Source organism: Lichenostomus cassidix, chromosome 19 (genome assembly GCF_008360975.1).
Source record: "Lichenostomus cassidix isolate B80296 chromosome 19, HeHo_3.0, whole genome shotgun sequence".
Classification (NCBI taxonomy): Eukaryota; Metazoa; Chordata; class Aves; order Passeriformes; family Meliphagidae; genus Lichenostomus; species Lichenostomus cassidix.
In genome coordinates, this window is record NC_139499.1 from 10,530,468 (window position 1) to 10,546,783 (window position 16,316).

The window sequence follows — 16,316 nt, forward strand, 5'->3', positions numbered from 1 at the left end:
TCACAGGAGGATGGAGTTACAGTCTGAGCACCTTCTGTCTCCTGTAGGGATGCTCAGTGTGTCACAGACTGCTCGTCCTGATCACAGCAGAGAGGAATTTGATCATTCAGTCACAGCAGCATCTGCAGACGTGAAGACACTGACCCCAATTAAACGTGGTTGGATGTTCTAAGGCTGTTCTGAGTCATCTTCAGAGCTTATCAGATCTGGCAGGGCAGCATGGGGCAGCTATTAGGGAAGATGATAAGACCTTGTCTGTCTCTTTAATGAAAGTCTGGAGGTACCAGATAATCATGCTGAATAGTGCTCAGTGGAAAACCTCCTGAATGTAATTAATCAAGTAATCAAGTCATTTTCTAGGCACTGAAGGAAAGTAGAAGAAGAATGAAATCACAGAAAGCTTTGGGTTAGGAGACAATTTTAAAGATCACCTACTCCCCCGCCCGATAAGGGCAGGGACATCTTCCATTAGACTCAGGGGCTCAAAACCATATCCAGTCTGGCCTCAAACGCTTCCAGCCATGTTGCTCTGGTCTGGATCCAGCTCTGACCATGGCTCTGTGTGGCTTAACCAACCAAGGCATCAACGGATCAAAATCAGGTTTGGTCTTAATATTTGAAATTGGAATTAGGGACAAGAAAATCCAACTTGTTTTTGTTTTGTTTTTTTCTGGTTTTTTTGGGTTTTTTTAATGCCTGCAAAGTCTTGATACAAAATAAAAAAACTATTCAGAGCAAAAATTTATCACAGTTTTTGTCCATGTGGTTGGACGCCATGTAGTGTTCAAGGATGAGGTGTTTGTTCCATGGCACAGCCAGGACACTGCTGCCCCGCAGCAGTCTGGGACTGCAAATCTCTAGGAAAGGCTCGGGATGACATAGAGAAGAAAAACAACTACCTCGATCATATGCTTTAATCACAGCCCTGTGAATTTATTTGGCATGAGGTTTTGATATTTATAGCCAGACTTATACTTTGCTTTTTTTTATAATAATGGATGTTTATTTCTCTCACCCATTACATCCCATCCTAGAAACTGCACGAATTTATGATAAACACAAAGTGAGTCTGATGTACTTTCTTTGTAAAATTAGAAGGTTTTGGCACCTGTGGGTGTCTCAAGCACACAACTCAGCGTGCTGTTGGGCTACTGAAAATGTAAATCCTTCAGTGTTTAATTTCAATAGTGACTGAGTTTCCACGTGGGTGGGGGAAGAATTTTCCAGTTTTATTCCTTGGAGCTGCTGAACTCAGAGGTTTCCTCTTCTGTACAGAAGGTGGCACTGGAAATACACGAATGAAGCATAATATCTGCTTGCCTTTCCAAACAGGTCGTGTCTGGGTAACACCTTGTCAGAACACCAGAGAACGGCTGTGCTCCCTCTTTCTCCGTCAATAAGGTCTTGTTATGCCTCTTGCCGAGGATTAATTTACCAGCTGAGTAGCACAATTACCACCAAACACGCTTAAAATGTCAGATGACCTGGGGTCTGATGTGACTTGTCAGAGCCCAAATGCTCAGGATAGCAAGAGACAGTCAGCACTGAGAGCTGATGAGCACTGTCTCCTTTCCAGGGAGGGAGCTGCTGGGGTCTGCGCTGGCTGCACTCATGTGGCCAAGGAGCCAAGAGCCACCTCCTCTCCTCACCATGCAGATTCACCATGAAGGTTCCTCTACAACAGCCCCTCCAGCAAACACAGTACAGGACCTGAGCCCAGCTCACCATCAGCAGGATGAAGGGCTCTCTCAGCTGATCCAAGCTTTGTGGGCAGCAGGAGTGATGCAAAGCGTTTGAAGGTGATGTGTTTCACTGGATGCAGCCCCAAGGCTCGGCGCTGTGTTTGCTCCACACAGACCACAGAGCGGCGGCATCGCCTCGGCAGAGACACAGCATGGAACAGAGGCTCTGAAGGTAACCTGAAAATAAATAAATGGACTTGCAGCAGCTTAGAGCTTACAAGCTTGACTAAATGGGAAAATCTTTCTTTGCAATGTTGAAGGCACTGCAGGAGATATCAAATTTATGTCCCATGTAGCTACTGCTTAGGGATGGAGCAGCTGCACTTGGGAGAAGTTCAGCTGCAAAAGGTGTGTTTGTGTTCATAGTGTTTCTAATGTTTCCTTTACAACTTTGCCAAATGCACTGATTTTAAGGAATTTTTGTCCTAATGAGATGAAATGAATTAGGCTTGCTGGAAGTGCTCCCTGTGTTACCTCAGGTCCCATCTTAGGTAGAGCTGGCCATGACCTTGGCTGCTGGGATAGCGAGGGAAGGATGCTGAATAGTTGTGAACTTCAATAATGCCAAACATGGGTCTGAACAAGGCTCAGAGGCTGACTGAACATCTGGCAGTTCTCTTACAGCTGGGGCTGAAGAGAGCACTCTGGGAGGTGGTTCTGCTGCTGAAGACATGACCATATTGACAAACAGAATTAATTTGTTGGGTTTTGTTTGCATGGATTTTGCAGGAGTAAAATCCCACTTATTTTCCATTTCTGCACCATGAAAAGTATATTGATTTTTCTTCACTTCTGATTGTTCACATTACTGAATTGCTTTTAAATAGTTGACAGAGATCATTCATTTTCCAGCTCCAACATATTTTACGGCACATTCCTGGTTTTATTTGTGCCTGCTTTGGGGGAGTTCCACAGTTATACATCACACTGATCACCTTCTGCAAGCTTTTATCAGCTTCTGCAAACTGCAGCCCTGGCAGGAGGGAGGAAGCTCTTCCCCCATGGGGTTTTTGCTCCTTCCTGCCTTCTCCTGAGCATGTTTAGCACCTGTGTTTCACCTTCCTGACTTAGAAGTTGGAGCTGAGGCTAAAAAAACCTCTGAGCCAAAGATAAGAAGAAGCCAAAGAAATAACATAGCCACAGAAAAGCCAGTAGAGTTGCAAGAGGTGCTGGTTAGTGACAGGACATTAAGAGTGGTCCTTGGTGTCTGTCGTCATAGGAATGTGAATAAGGGGTGATGAGCTCACCAGGAGGTGGGAAGCATCTTCCAACCCAAGAGAAAAAGGAAATGAGGGAATCTCTGGGCATTTCTTCAGTGCAGAATCCACCAGGCTTTGAAATGCTGCCCCAGCCCAACACACATGTCTTTACTCCTTCCCCTGAGCTGTGTCACCTCTCCAGGCTGAGCCCTTTGGGAGCAAGAAGAGTCTGTCCCTATTTGCTAGTGCAGTCCCTAAAGCAATAGGGTCCTGATTTCACAGAGGCTTCCAGGCAACAGGGCGACAGTGCTAATAATGAGAATTAATTATTCATTTATCACTTCACTCTCAGTGAATAATCTCCAGTAATCATGTATAATTTGCTGCTTCAGTGAATACTCTGATAGTAAACAGTGCTGGTAGAATAAAGTCACAGGAGTGAAAACCCCATGTAAAAGGAGTGAGAAAATGGTCAAGACTTAAAAAAAAATCCAAGAAATTTTTGTGCATAATCATTTACCCTAGCAATGTCCTGGATAAACACATGGAAGGCAGATAGAGACAAGGGTTGCTCAATCCCTTACCCAGCTTTTGTTAGAGAGTCAGAGATCACAGTTTGATCCCAAACAGCAGCCTATGTTCTGTGGCCAGAGGATGATCCAGGAGATCATTTTTCCTTCATTAAACTCTGAGGTGAAAGAGCAATGAAGGGTTGGGGATGCCATGCTGGCAGCATGGCTGAGCAGCAGCACAGCCATCCTGAGCTGGTGCTGGGTCTGGATCTGCTCTCCACCAGCACAGGGTGTGTGAGCAGAGCATCCCCCCTGGGATCACACCTTCCTCTGCAAGGCCACCAGCCTGGCCCCACTGGGCTCAGGGCAGGAGCTGCAGTGTGTCACAAGCACCTGGGAACTCTCTTCTCCCTTGTGCTGGCACCAGCTGGTGCTCTGAGATTCACAACACCTGATCCAAACTGCCACAGTCCTGCAGTGTCCCCAGCCTGCAGTCTCAGTGTTGCTCACTGCTCAGTAAATGCTAAACTTCCATCTTATTGGCATGTCCTGAGACTTAATTAATGCTTCTGAAGTATTTTAAAGCCCTAAGATGGCAAGCAGGCTAAAATATTGCCAGTCCCTGGGGAGCCTTCCCCTTCAGGGAGGAATCTGGGTGTTTTATTTAATGAGCAGCAGTGTCTGAGGGCTGTCCTGACTGATTATTTCTCAGGCAAAGCAGCAACACATTCACACAATGCTGCTGTATTTTAAATAGACTCCAGTTTATTGTGGAAATATGGCACTGGAGCTAGTACTCCCTTTTGCACTCCTGCAGCCAGCCTGGCGTGAGGCTTTCCCTCCAGGAATTGCTGCAGAGGGACAGAAAAGGAAACCATTGCACTGTGAACAAGCTGGGGATGCCTTACCTCTTCCCCCTCAGGGAAAAATGTATAGAGCCAGGTAATTCACCTTTTCTACAGGTCTTGCTCACCTCTTCTGTATCTCTAAGTTAGCACTGGCTGCATTGGGCAGCATCTCTTCCTACAGCCTGGGAGTGCTGGGGCCACTCAGCGATGCTGATAAACAACTTTATGATAATGCAGATTATGTAAATGTGCCAGTTTTCCTATCATCTCTTGTACTACCCATGGGAGTGAGCATTTTCTGGTGTGTGAGCAGGCTGCAGCATTGAACCTGCTGCCTTTTTTAAAATGCTTTACAGAAGCAGAACTGTCTTCAGAGGTTCACTTGCCTGATACCTGAACTAGTGACTGTGAACACGACGTGCACCGTGTGAAGCCAAATAACCCTCCAGGAATTCTTTCTATTAAAATAATTGCCAGGGCAGAGAAATACTGCAAACAGCTGTGGTTCATCCCATAAACATATTCTCCCTCCTTTTGGAGCCTCAGCCTCCAACTGATGCCAGAGCCTGTCAGCTGCAGGAACAGTGGAACATATTTCCTTTGCAGAAATGAAACGATTACTGTTGAATAAATCTGTTGTGCACAGACCTGAACTCCCCAGTGCATGCTGCATATGCAAAAGGGAAAAGTGACAGTGTTTCACCCTGGAATGAGCTGAAGCGACAGTTCATCCTCTGCACAGGCTGGCTGTGGAGCTGTCGTGTGCCAGCAGCCTAGCAACACTGAGTGGGATGAAAAAAATACCCAGAAATCAGTCCAGCACTGAATGGCTTCATCTTGCTATGTAGCCCTTGCCCTGGCAGGGAAGCAGCTGTCCCATGTCACAGGGATGTGCTGAGAGGAGGTTCCCTGCACGCCCAGGATCCTCCTTTTTGGCAGCCCGGTGGCAAAGGGCTGAGCTGGGGAGGCCAGGAGGGTGGAGGACCCTGGGAGCAGAGGGTCTCGAGGTCCCTGGGCTGGGGCAATGGGCACTGCTGGGCTGTTGGCTGCTGCTACAGCAGCCCAGGCAAGAGAGGAGTGAGTCCCTGGCTCCAGCAACCTCCCAAGGCGGCTGCCTGGAGTGGAGGGGAAGATGAGATGGACCAGAGCAAACCCCACTCTGAAGCTGTGAGGGGACATGAAGGAAAAATCACAGAGGTTATTGAGACCTGTCTGTGCTCCAGTGTCACTGGCTTGGTATCACCTGATGAAGTCAAACTCTCTGACAGGTCCATTTATTTCTGTAAATCACATCTGAGTGGAGGAGATGAGCAATGGACACGGTCACTGATGACCCTGATGTATTGGTGAGCTGTCACCAGCCCTTACTGTCACAGTGGTATTTCTCCTGCCTGGTCTGCAGGAAGGTGAAGGTTCTGCAGGGAGTGGGAGCAGTGCTCACCCAGCCCCACTGTCAGGCTGCTCAAACAGCCTGCACTGTATTTGCAAAATATTGTTAATCAAGAGACACAGTTCAAGGCATTTGACTGGCATATCCAGTTAAGTGGTAGCAAACATGCTGTAAAACCACTGTGCTGAGGCCACCTTCCTAATGAATGCAAAGTGGGAGCAATCAATCAGGGCCGGAGCGCAGCCAGCACTGGCACCGCCTCTGCAAATGCAAATTGAGTGAACAATAATGAGTGTTATCTAATTAGTCCACACAGCTGCAATGTTACAGCCCTGTACAGGACACACCTTGTTAAATTTCATGGTATGTATCCCAGAGTGTCTGAGAAAATGATGGAGGTTTGCTACGTGCACACCTTGTCCAGCACAGACAGGTAGATTCTTAGTGATAAATTATTATCCTTAGTGATAAATTATTATCTGGATTGAGTGGTGCAAGGCTCTCCTCAAAAGTCAGCTAGTCAATGTGCAAAGTAGCCAGCACAGTGCAGATTCTTGGTGTGTGGGTGCTTTGGCCAGGACTGTCAGCAGACTGGGAATGGACCTTGCTCTTAAAGGGTCAATCCTTAGTGAACTTCCTCCTCCAGCCGCTGCTCCAGGAGCTGCTCCTCGATTTGGAGAGTCTCAGGGGAGGACAGGGAAGCTCTGTGTGGGGTGGTGTTGCAGAAGCTGTTGAGTGAGTGATGTCCATGGCTGGTTTTTTAGAGCTGGCAGTTTTAAACAGGGGGTCTCAATCCTTGTCCAGCCACAGAGCTCTGTCTTTGCAAACAAACCTCCTCAGAAGCAAACACATCTCCCTCACCCTAAATCACAGGTGGGAATTCTGCCCACGCTGTCCCCAAACACACTTCTCAGCAGCAACACCTGGCTCCTGGTGTGACCACGCAGATGTCTTTTGCGTCATCCTGTTATCCTGATGTTTGAAGCACTCGGCGTGAGGCAATGCTGGGAAGCAGCAAATTATTTAGGATTGGCAGCTGAAAATCCATTCTCTGGAGCCACCCTCAATTCTCTCAGCCAGTGCTTGAGCTGGATGCACACACTGAGCATCACAGGGCCTGGGAGTTTCTGAGTCATTCGTGACTCAGTCCCAATTGTGCTCCTGTTGACTTGGTTTCTTGAAGCAGTTGAAGCAGTAAAAATCCCATGGGAAAAGGTACATCCCAGCAAACAGTTTAGCCTGGCTCCACTGACCATATTGAGACCTGGCTCACAGCTGGGTGAGTGAAGACCTTGGGACAATCCTGATGGCAGCCAGGGTGTGCAGAGTGAGCCAGAGAATGCTCACTGACAGCATTTCCCATGGCATGTGCTTCCTGTGGAACTGTTCTGCCTTAAACTCAACACCCTGCATTCATCTGGCTTCCCCTTTTCCTGCATGGGGACTGGGAACCCATTTCACAGCCATTCTTAGCACCAAGAGGAAGAGCACCTGGGGCCAAATTTAACCCTGAGACACTTTTATTCAAATCATGTCAGGAATTTGGTGAAAGAAATATTTCAGGCAATTCTTGTGCCTTTGTCACTTTCACGTTCAGCAATATCTGTTCTTCCCATAAGATCCTTGGTCACACTGCAGGGGATGGTGGGATGGTGTTTAAATATTGATGTTTTAGCAGCTTATGGTTTTAATACAATTTAAATTATGCACATTTTTATTGGACTCATAGGTTCATCAGCAATTAGTCTCTCCCAGCTGCACAGGAGGATGTTCAGCAGCTCTGTATTGATTTCTGCCTCAACCTTTGAATTTTAGTGACTGGCTGCATCTTAGTGCCTTGGCAAGGTAAACAATCCACAGGCCCTTATTCAAGAGTTGCTGGTTAGCAGCCATAAATGTGTAATCAACAGCTCACTATCCTTGGAATTAGATCTTCTTAACAATCATTAGTTTCATCCCTTGCCGCTCTAATAAACCTCTTGGTAGCAGGCCAGGGGCAATTATACTTGTACTTGGAAAATTATAGAAGAAGGAGAAAAATTCTGTGTTGCCACAAATAGGTAAAAATTTTAGCTGGCCCAGACCTGTGACACTTGTGCATCATCTGTTGTTTATCTGAGGTTGAGCATTGAGTATTGGAGACAATATTAGGGAAATCTGTATTTATTTTGCACGTTATGAATTCTTCCACCTGGTGCCAAGCTGGCATCAGTGCACAAGTCCTGCAGCCCCTTTCACATTCCTCCTGTGGGCTCTGGACCACCTGCCCAGCGCCACCCAAGGTCCTGTTGTGAGAGCTGCAGTGAATTAACACTAATTCAGAAGTGTTTTGTGGAAGGATCCCTGGCTGATCATGCACTGCAATGCTCAGCAGGCTGTCGTGATACAGAGACCAAATTACTTTTATTTTTTGAGCATGATGGGGAGCTGCTCAGCCTGGGGGTCCAGAGGCTGGCTTTTCATTCCCCCCTCCCTTCTGCAGCCCTGGGCAGCTCATGGCACATCCCTAGGGACCACCTCTGCTCCAGCCCATCCCTGCCTGTAGGGACAATCCTTGGGGAGGAGTGGGGAGCCCTGGAGTGCTCACTCTGTTCCTGTTTTGCTTCCAGTGCAGTGGGATGTGACAGATAAACACCCTTGTACCACCAAGCTTTTGTTTGCATTTGGTCTCTGTTCATTCAGTGCCATTCAGTGCGACTTTTTCCAGGTGCAGTGAGAAGAGGACATGAACCTGCACCAAATAGGGTGGTTGTGAGGGCTCTTGCTAAAGAAAATGATTAACAACAGATCCACCCATCCTTCTCCAGGTGGTTCTCATGCCATCCTGCACAAGATACATGTTTTTGAGAGAGGTGATAAGTTTCTAGGATGTGACATCAGATTTACAGTCAAGCTGCTGGTATTAGGAGAGGAGAATGGGAATGTAAACCATAAAAATAACAGATGGGAGGCAGATGTGAGAAAATGGAAGCAAAGGCAAATTATAAAACCATTCAAACTGCTCATGCAGATAAAATCAGGAAACAAAATCACATCTGAAATCATAAGGACTGGGTGTCTGTTCGAGAAAAAAATGTTTGACTTTGCTGTTTGTTAGTGCTGGTGGTGGTGGAAGCATTCAAGTTCAAAGTCCTGGAGGAGCAGCAGGGATTTCTGCTGCAGGGAAACTTGTGCTGTGGAACCTTCATTTGTTGCTGAGGAGCAATTTTGCTGTGGAGGCTTAAAGATGGTGGTTTTTCTCAACGCATACTGCAAATGTGTGTTCATCTTGTGCCAGTGCAATTACTTTATACCAGTAATAAAATATCCAAATAATTGAAGAAACACAAAGGGAAAAATACCCCTCAAAAACCTAAAGGGCAGATGAACATGAAATGGAAACACAAAGTAATGCTGGGATCCTCTGGAGCTCTGCTGGGTGTGTGACAGGATAGTGCAGGGACAGGGCTGAGGCAGCACAGTGACAAGGCTCAGCCTGGGGGAGCAGGGACAAGGAGGGCACCACAGAGGGTCTGGTAAATTGATTTTAAAAGACCCAAAAAACAGACGTGGTACATTCAAGCATCCAAAATCACCCAGCCAGTACCCTGTCTCCAGCAGAAACTGGGCAGATCTGTGCCTACAAATCAGGCTCTCCGTTTCTAGTAATTAGCAGATTAGAGACTTCCTGAGCCATGAGTTGTGTTGGGAACAAGGGGCTTAATAGCCACAGATAGGTTTCTCCTCTGAATTAATTGAATCTCTTTTTGAACCCATTTATCCTTCTGGCCGTCACACATCTCACCATTTAATTACACAGAGCCTGGGGACTTAACGGGCGTCCCTTCCCATTGTACTGAGCATAAGGAACACACATCCAGAGTCTCACCTTCTTCACACCATTTATACAAAATCTCACTGCGGCTTTCCACAACATCTGACGCTTATTAAAGCCTCGTTTTCTGAGGACACGGGACTGGGAGTCTGGTTTCCTTCTCTTAATGAGTTCTTAATTTTTTCTTCTTTTATATGCCCAAAGAAGAGGGATGAGGTCTGAGTATGTTCTGAAACCTCTGTTTAGAAGGTAAACAAAGACCCTCAAAGTTGTCAAAGATTGGTGTTATTACTCTGAATTTACCAACTCTTCCTGACACAGGGCTCACTTCAGGATCACAGCATTTGGCATTTGCTCTGAAACACTGGGAGCATGGCAGTGAAGTAGGTGCTGTGGCCAGCAGTGTGTCTTACTCTGCAGTGGATGTGATTAGAAATGCAGCTTCAAACAGAAATTGGGGAAAATATGAAAATGGCAGGGGGGGAAGGAGGAGGAAGGTTAGAGGATTGAACCTTTCAAACTGCTCATGATCTCTTATTGACTTTATGCAATTATATTTTTATTTATAACAGCATCAGGTCAGAATTAGGATTTTTCTACCAGTACTTATGATGATGCTGGCAATTTGATCAGTCTTTGTCCTAGAGAACAAATGAGTGATTAAAGTTTTCAGTGACCTTGTGTCTACAGAGTTCTGCTTTTCCTTCTGGGAAATCTAAGCAAGAGAAGCTATTGAATTCTTTGCAGCACCAGGGGGTTGAATTTGTTTGTTGGTTGGTATGGGGCTTTTTTTTTTGGCTGGGATTAAAAGGCTAATACTTAGCCTTTTATCAGAAATCCATAGTTTTCTGTGGTTCTTAGAACATCTCTGTGTATTTTAGATTTAAATAGAAATGAGGCCTCCTTGAAACAAATTCATTCTGGTTGGCTTTGCACATTGATGATTAAATTCAATTTTTTTGTCTCATTCTGAGCAATGTCTCATTAGATTTGCATTTTACTGCTTTTCATATCCATCATGATTTGTGTCAGTAGAATGGTTACATAGATGGACAGCTTATTATCAGCTTTAAGTGAAGAAACAGAGCACAAGAATGGTTACTAAAAAAAGGGAAAGGTAATTAACACTGGATGCCAGAATATAAATGAAGCTTGACATTTCCATTTTGTTAATCCAAATTAACCCTCATCTTCATGTTACAGAGTGCAGGAGGGGATTCTGGGCCTCTGCCTGTGTCTCTGCATCCCCTGGGGCTGTGTGTCCTGCTGTGGCACAGCAGTGCCCAGCAATGCCCAGCAGTGCCCAGCGGTGCCCAGCAGTGCCCAGCGGTGCCCAGCAGTGTCCAGCAGTGCCCAATGCCACAGCTGCTGCTGTGGTGGGACCTGAGACAGATGTGGAGCAGCTGCAGAGCTCCTGCACCCAAACCTGAACCCCTGAGCCTGAGCAGTGGTTAGCCCACCATGAAAGCTGCTGGTCACTTGAAAATTCACTACTGTCTTTCCAGTGCACTTTGCTGTCCCCTCCTTCATTCTCTCATCCAAATGTGCTATGTCTGCAAAGTAATTGGGCTCAATTATTTGATATATAAAGTGGGAGTGGGAGGGAGGGTCAGGGAGGACGAATTAAAATGAATTGAGAATCTTTATGTGGAGAGAAAAGAGGACTGGAGGGAGCCATGATAACTCTTTACAAATACTTAGAGGGACATTATGAAGAGGACAGAGACCAATTACTCTCATTAGTCAGTGTGAACAGAACAAGAAGTAATGCTGTGTGCTGCAGCAGGGAAACCTGGATGGTGATGGAAAATTCTAAGGGAACCACAGAAGGAGCTGTCAGGGGAAGGTGTTTGTCCTGGCCGTGATTGAAGAACCTGGTAGAGTTCAGACAACTGACATGCAGACTCCAGATAATTCACCTGTACATGAGGGGTACATTTTTGCTGGTTTCATGTCTACCTGGCATATATTCCTATTCAACCATGGACATTTTGCCTGTTCTCATATCAACCCTCAATATTTGAGGCCACACCTTATCTGGTATCCAAATGCAGTTTGTTGCTATTTCTCATGGAAAGAGGAGGGAAAAGGAGAAAACTTGGGAGGAACCTGGGTGGGAATCAGAGGGACTGTATTAGCATTTGCTGAGCTGGGCACAAGAATCACTCAGGAAATTAAAAGCAGGATATATTTTGAGGTGATAAAACATTAAGGTATGAAACTTGCATTTGACTCAGATCCAGCCTCAATTTTCCCTTTTTAAGCTGCAGTTTAGGAAAAGCTGAACCCATGCCAGTGACAAGTGCAGGCTCTGGTCTGTTGCAAAAAGGAGAAGGAATTAAATGGTGTTACTTGGTGGTGAAAAGACATGAGAAATGCAGAAAGAGGACAAAGGAAAAAGGTAACCATGGAGTTGAAACAAAAAGACACAAGAGCTTCCTTACACACTGTGCTAATTAAGGCAATGTAGTGATTTTCAGGCCAACTCAAAGCTCACTCAGAAGTTGACAGAGGTCAGGCAAGCTCCATGCCCTGGGGGTCTTGGACACAATGTGGGTTGGTGGTGGTGGATTTCAGTGTCCTGCTCTTGTACGAAGCCTCAGCTTTCCACTGGTAAAGTTATAAACCTTTTCTCTGTTGGGTTTTTGTCTGGCAGTTATTATTCTCCTATGGCCTGTTGGAAATACACCCAAAGAGGTGTAAAGCCTGCTGAAACGTCAGGAAAAGCCCAAATATCTTAAATAGAGTGTAACATAAAAGCCTCAGGTGCTCAGCTGGTGCTGATTTTCCTGTTCTCTGTGTGTTCATGTGGTTTGGTGGTAAGAAACAGTGCAAGCCCTTGTTACACCCAAACTGGGAGCAGCACCCAGCATTCCCCCACATCCAAGCCCAAGCTCCCCAGTCCCTCTGAGGCTGATCCCTCCCTGCCCGGGCATCATCCCTGTCCTGCTTGTTTTCATTCATTCAGCCCATGAGCAGAATGATCCCCATAGCAGGCAACGATTCAATCACTGGATTTCTCTCATTCCCTTTCATAGCTGTTATTGGAGCTACAGCTGTCACTACACCCATTCAGGGGAAAGAGATGATCAAAAGGGGAAAGACAGGAAAACACCATTTAAGAAATAAATGCGAAGTTATGATGCCTCTGTCTGCCTGAGAAAGAGAGATTTTTACGCAGCTTTTGGCATTTACAAATCCTTTGTGAAAAGGTCACTCTGTAGTTGGAATCTTATTAATATAGAAGAACGGCCCAGAAAATGTCATGTCTTTTTACCCTGATATTTACCCAGAAAGGAGTGACTCAGCACCCAGAGCTCCTGGAGCAGGATGGCAGTAATGAGCTGGAGTCCGTGGTGATGAGTGGGTTTGTCACTTGGTGACAGTGCCATCACTGCCTGTGACCCTGGGAGCAGAGGGTCTGTGTGGCATGGGCAGGTATGGACACCCTGCACCTCCACGGACTGCACAGGGGCACCACACCAACTGCCCACTGTATGCAAAGAGCTCCCATACAGCCAAAAATATAGATGCACATATGCATCTATATTTTTGCATATATATATATATATACACAAATATACACACACACACAAGTATTTATATGTGTGTATATATATATATATATATACATATTTATGCATATATATACACACACACACACATATATATATGTGTATAAATGTTCTAGAAACATACACACATTTTTTATGGGTATGGGTATAGTTTTATTGATACAATTAGCCCAAGTGCCCAGCAGCACATGGCTCTGCTCTTCCAACTCCCCCTGTGATTAGGGAAATCTCATAATTATATTTTGAAGCCCAGCTTGTGTTTTCTAAACTTGGGATCAGCACTGCCAAGGAGCAAACATTATGAGAAAGGCATTGATTAATCAGAGATTTATTTTCTTTTATTCTAAATTACCCCCCCTGGCTGCCCTTTGCCTGGACAGAGATGTGGGGCTCCCACAGCAACAGGATCCTGCTAATTGTGCTGGAGTAATTTTGCTGCATGTTTTGTAATGTGAGCAGTGTGGTGTAATGGACATCTACCTGGGGAAATTAAAGTCATCAATTGCTATGGCCAGCACATTTTAGAATGAGGACAAAGAAAAAAGTATAGATAAAGGCTTTTAAGCCAGATTGGTAAATACACACATAATTCTTTGAGCAGTTTTAAAATATAAACAAAACTTCTTCATCAGCTATGGAAATTAAACCCTGGCTGTGTGGAGTGGGGGCTTCCACCTCCTGCTGAAAACTGTTGATTACAGGAAACCACAAAAGCCATTTCTGGTAGAAATACTGGCCACACTAAACCATGCCCAGCCCCAGCCACTCCCTGCTCCCAACTCCAGACTTGCCTTAAATACGAAGGAAATCACCCCACAAAAGGGAATGCTGCTGCTTGCTCTTCTCTGAGGTTTAATTAATATTTGCAAAACCATGACAAGATACAAACGTACTCCAGAAGCACAAAGCAGGACACAGCTGCCACAGCACCCAGTGGGACGTGGGGATGGAGTTTGGGCAAATAAAGGCTCAGAGATCTCAGGGTTTGGGCTGCCAGGGCAGTGTGTGCTGCTGCAAGGGGAAGGCAGAGTGCACAGGGAAAAAGACAGGATAAATGCTTTTCCTCGGGAAAATCACCAAGAAAAGGTTTGTCTGTCATCTGCAGTTTAGCTTTATATTTCAATCTTTAATCTGCTGCTTTTAGTTATGTTTGTGTTCACTTCCTGCGAGGGAATTTTCTTTCAGTTTGCCTTAGTGGTGACTCATTTCACCTTTAATATGTTTTGGCAGAAGGGAGGTATTTATTTTAGTAGAGCAGTGAAAACAGTTTTGAGCGTGTTAGCGATCGCAGCGATTCCTGCCATGTCACCACATGTTTAATGCTGCAGCTTGGCTGACCTGGCGGAGCTCTGAGCTCACACAATCCATCACCATCACACCTTGCACTCTACACAATTTCTTAATTTTTAATAACGTGCACAGGGAAATATTTTGCCAGTTCTGACATGTCGCAGGCTCACGCTGAACAGAGCTGGCTTGTTCAGGGTTTTCTAACCCATTACAATGTCTTCATTTTACTTTGCTCTTTACAGGAGTCCATTGGACATGCAAGGGATATACCCACTGCTTTCACTTTTATTTCCTGTGGGATTTAAGTTTCTTGCTGCCCTTTCCTGTCACTTGATTTCCTGTCAGGACACAGATCTATATGAAAGCTCCTGAAAGAAGACAAAGAGTGCGTATTTTTGCTTGGTTATTCATGATTGCTGCTTACTCACAGGCTGACCAAATTCTGCAAATTCATGGAAGAGTAGTTTCTGGTACTCCCAGAATGACAAAAAGACAAGAGTAATATTTAATTTTCCTCCTCCTTCCCTTTTCTCCCAACCCACCTCAGGTGCTTTTCACGTTATCCTCCTGGTCCTCAGGCTCTGCTGCTCAGTGGGGACCTGAGCTGCTGCCACTCATGATTGCACCTGAAACCACAAAGGAAATTTAAAAGGCAGCAAGCAAACCAATGACTTCCAAATCCAGCTCCAGAGCCCCAGCTGAAGGTCACATACACCTCTGTGTGGGAGCTATTAGGGTTCATATTTGTATATTCTTTCTTGAGCATTATGACGATGAACGGTGACAGCTCATGGACATGTCTGTGTACACACACACAGACCCCCTTACATGGGAACAGTATGCCAAAGAAATTATGTTTCACGTCATTTCTAGTGTCATCTTTTATTAATTTGCATTTCTTTTCTCATTATGGCTCATCCCTCATTTCAAAGGTGTCCTACAAACCGGGACACAAGAAGAGGATCAAGAAGTGAGAGACAGCAAGGAATAATCTTAAGGCAAAGCCCAGGAAAGCCATTCCCACTGCCACATCTCTGGTTTAGCACCCACATCCCACATCCCACATCCCACATCCCACATCCCACATCCCACATCCCACATCCCACATCCCAGACAGTTTCCTCTTTGGAGAATTTGTTTTCCCAGAACTGATTCATTGTGTCCCAATGGCCACAGATTCCCTCTTACCCTTATCAATCACAGAAATCAAAGAAATGTCTAAATCTGTGAGATTAACTATGGGTCATTTGACAGCTACACAGAGCCACTATATGCAGAAATACAAACACCCAAGTACTATTTATCCACCTTTCTAGGGCTTCCCCCCCCCAATGTCTGGGCCATTCCGTGTTGAAGGTGAAGTGAATTCCTTATCGCCCACAGCTCAGCCATCAGAACAAAGTGGCCATAAACCAGCTGCAGGACATGTCCCCAGTGCTGTGACTTCTTGCTCTCTCCCTGCAGAGGGTGACCACTCTGCAGGGGCACCGAGGACACCTCTGCCATTGTGGAGTAAATCACAGCTCCACTGGTGACAATATTGTTGTTAAAATAGCCTGAGAACATCATAAACAGAACTCATCTGGGGAGATATTTCATCTCCAGCTTTGATGGCAAGGTCAGCACTGTTCAAACACATCCTTTAGCCACAGGTCAGTCCTTTCTGCACACCTATTTTAAGATCTCCGTACTCTATTTTCTCACCCCTGGAACACAAGACCCTCTGGACTGCTGTTCTCCCCCCAGAATCCTCCCAAAACCTCTTTTCACTGGTGGCATAGGTGGGTGCTCAGAGAACATGTTCTCGCCTTTCCGCTCATGTGTGAATTGTACAACACAGACACGGTTTGTTCTTTGCCTAATCCAGAATCAAACATTATGAAACCCACTGAGTGATATGTTTTGTCCCATGAGAGATTTGCCTCAGAAATACAAAGACAGAAAAA

The 16,316-nt window shown here is 45.6% G+C and overlaps 1 long non-coding RNA gene across 2 annotated transcripts; it reads left to right on the top strand.

The window, feature by feature from the left end:
* Positions 1 to 2,839, top strand: LOC146429303 (uncharacterized). Of its 2 annotated transcripts, none has more exons than XR_014855818.1 (3): positions 1 to 601; positions 1,035 to 1,063; positions 1,333 to 2,839. It is a non-coding gene; the product is annotated as an uncharacterized LOC146429303 (long non-coding RNA). The 2 variants fall into 2 exon arrangements; XR_014855817.1 differs by lacking the exon at positions 1,035 to 1,063 and having other exon boundaries at positions 1,333 to 1,401; positions 1,577 to 2,839.
* The last annotated feature ends 13,477 nt before the right edge of the window (positions 2,840 to 16,316 follow it).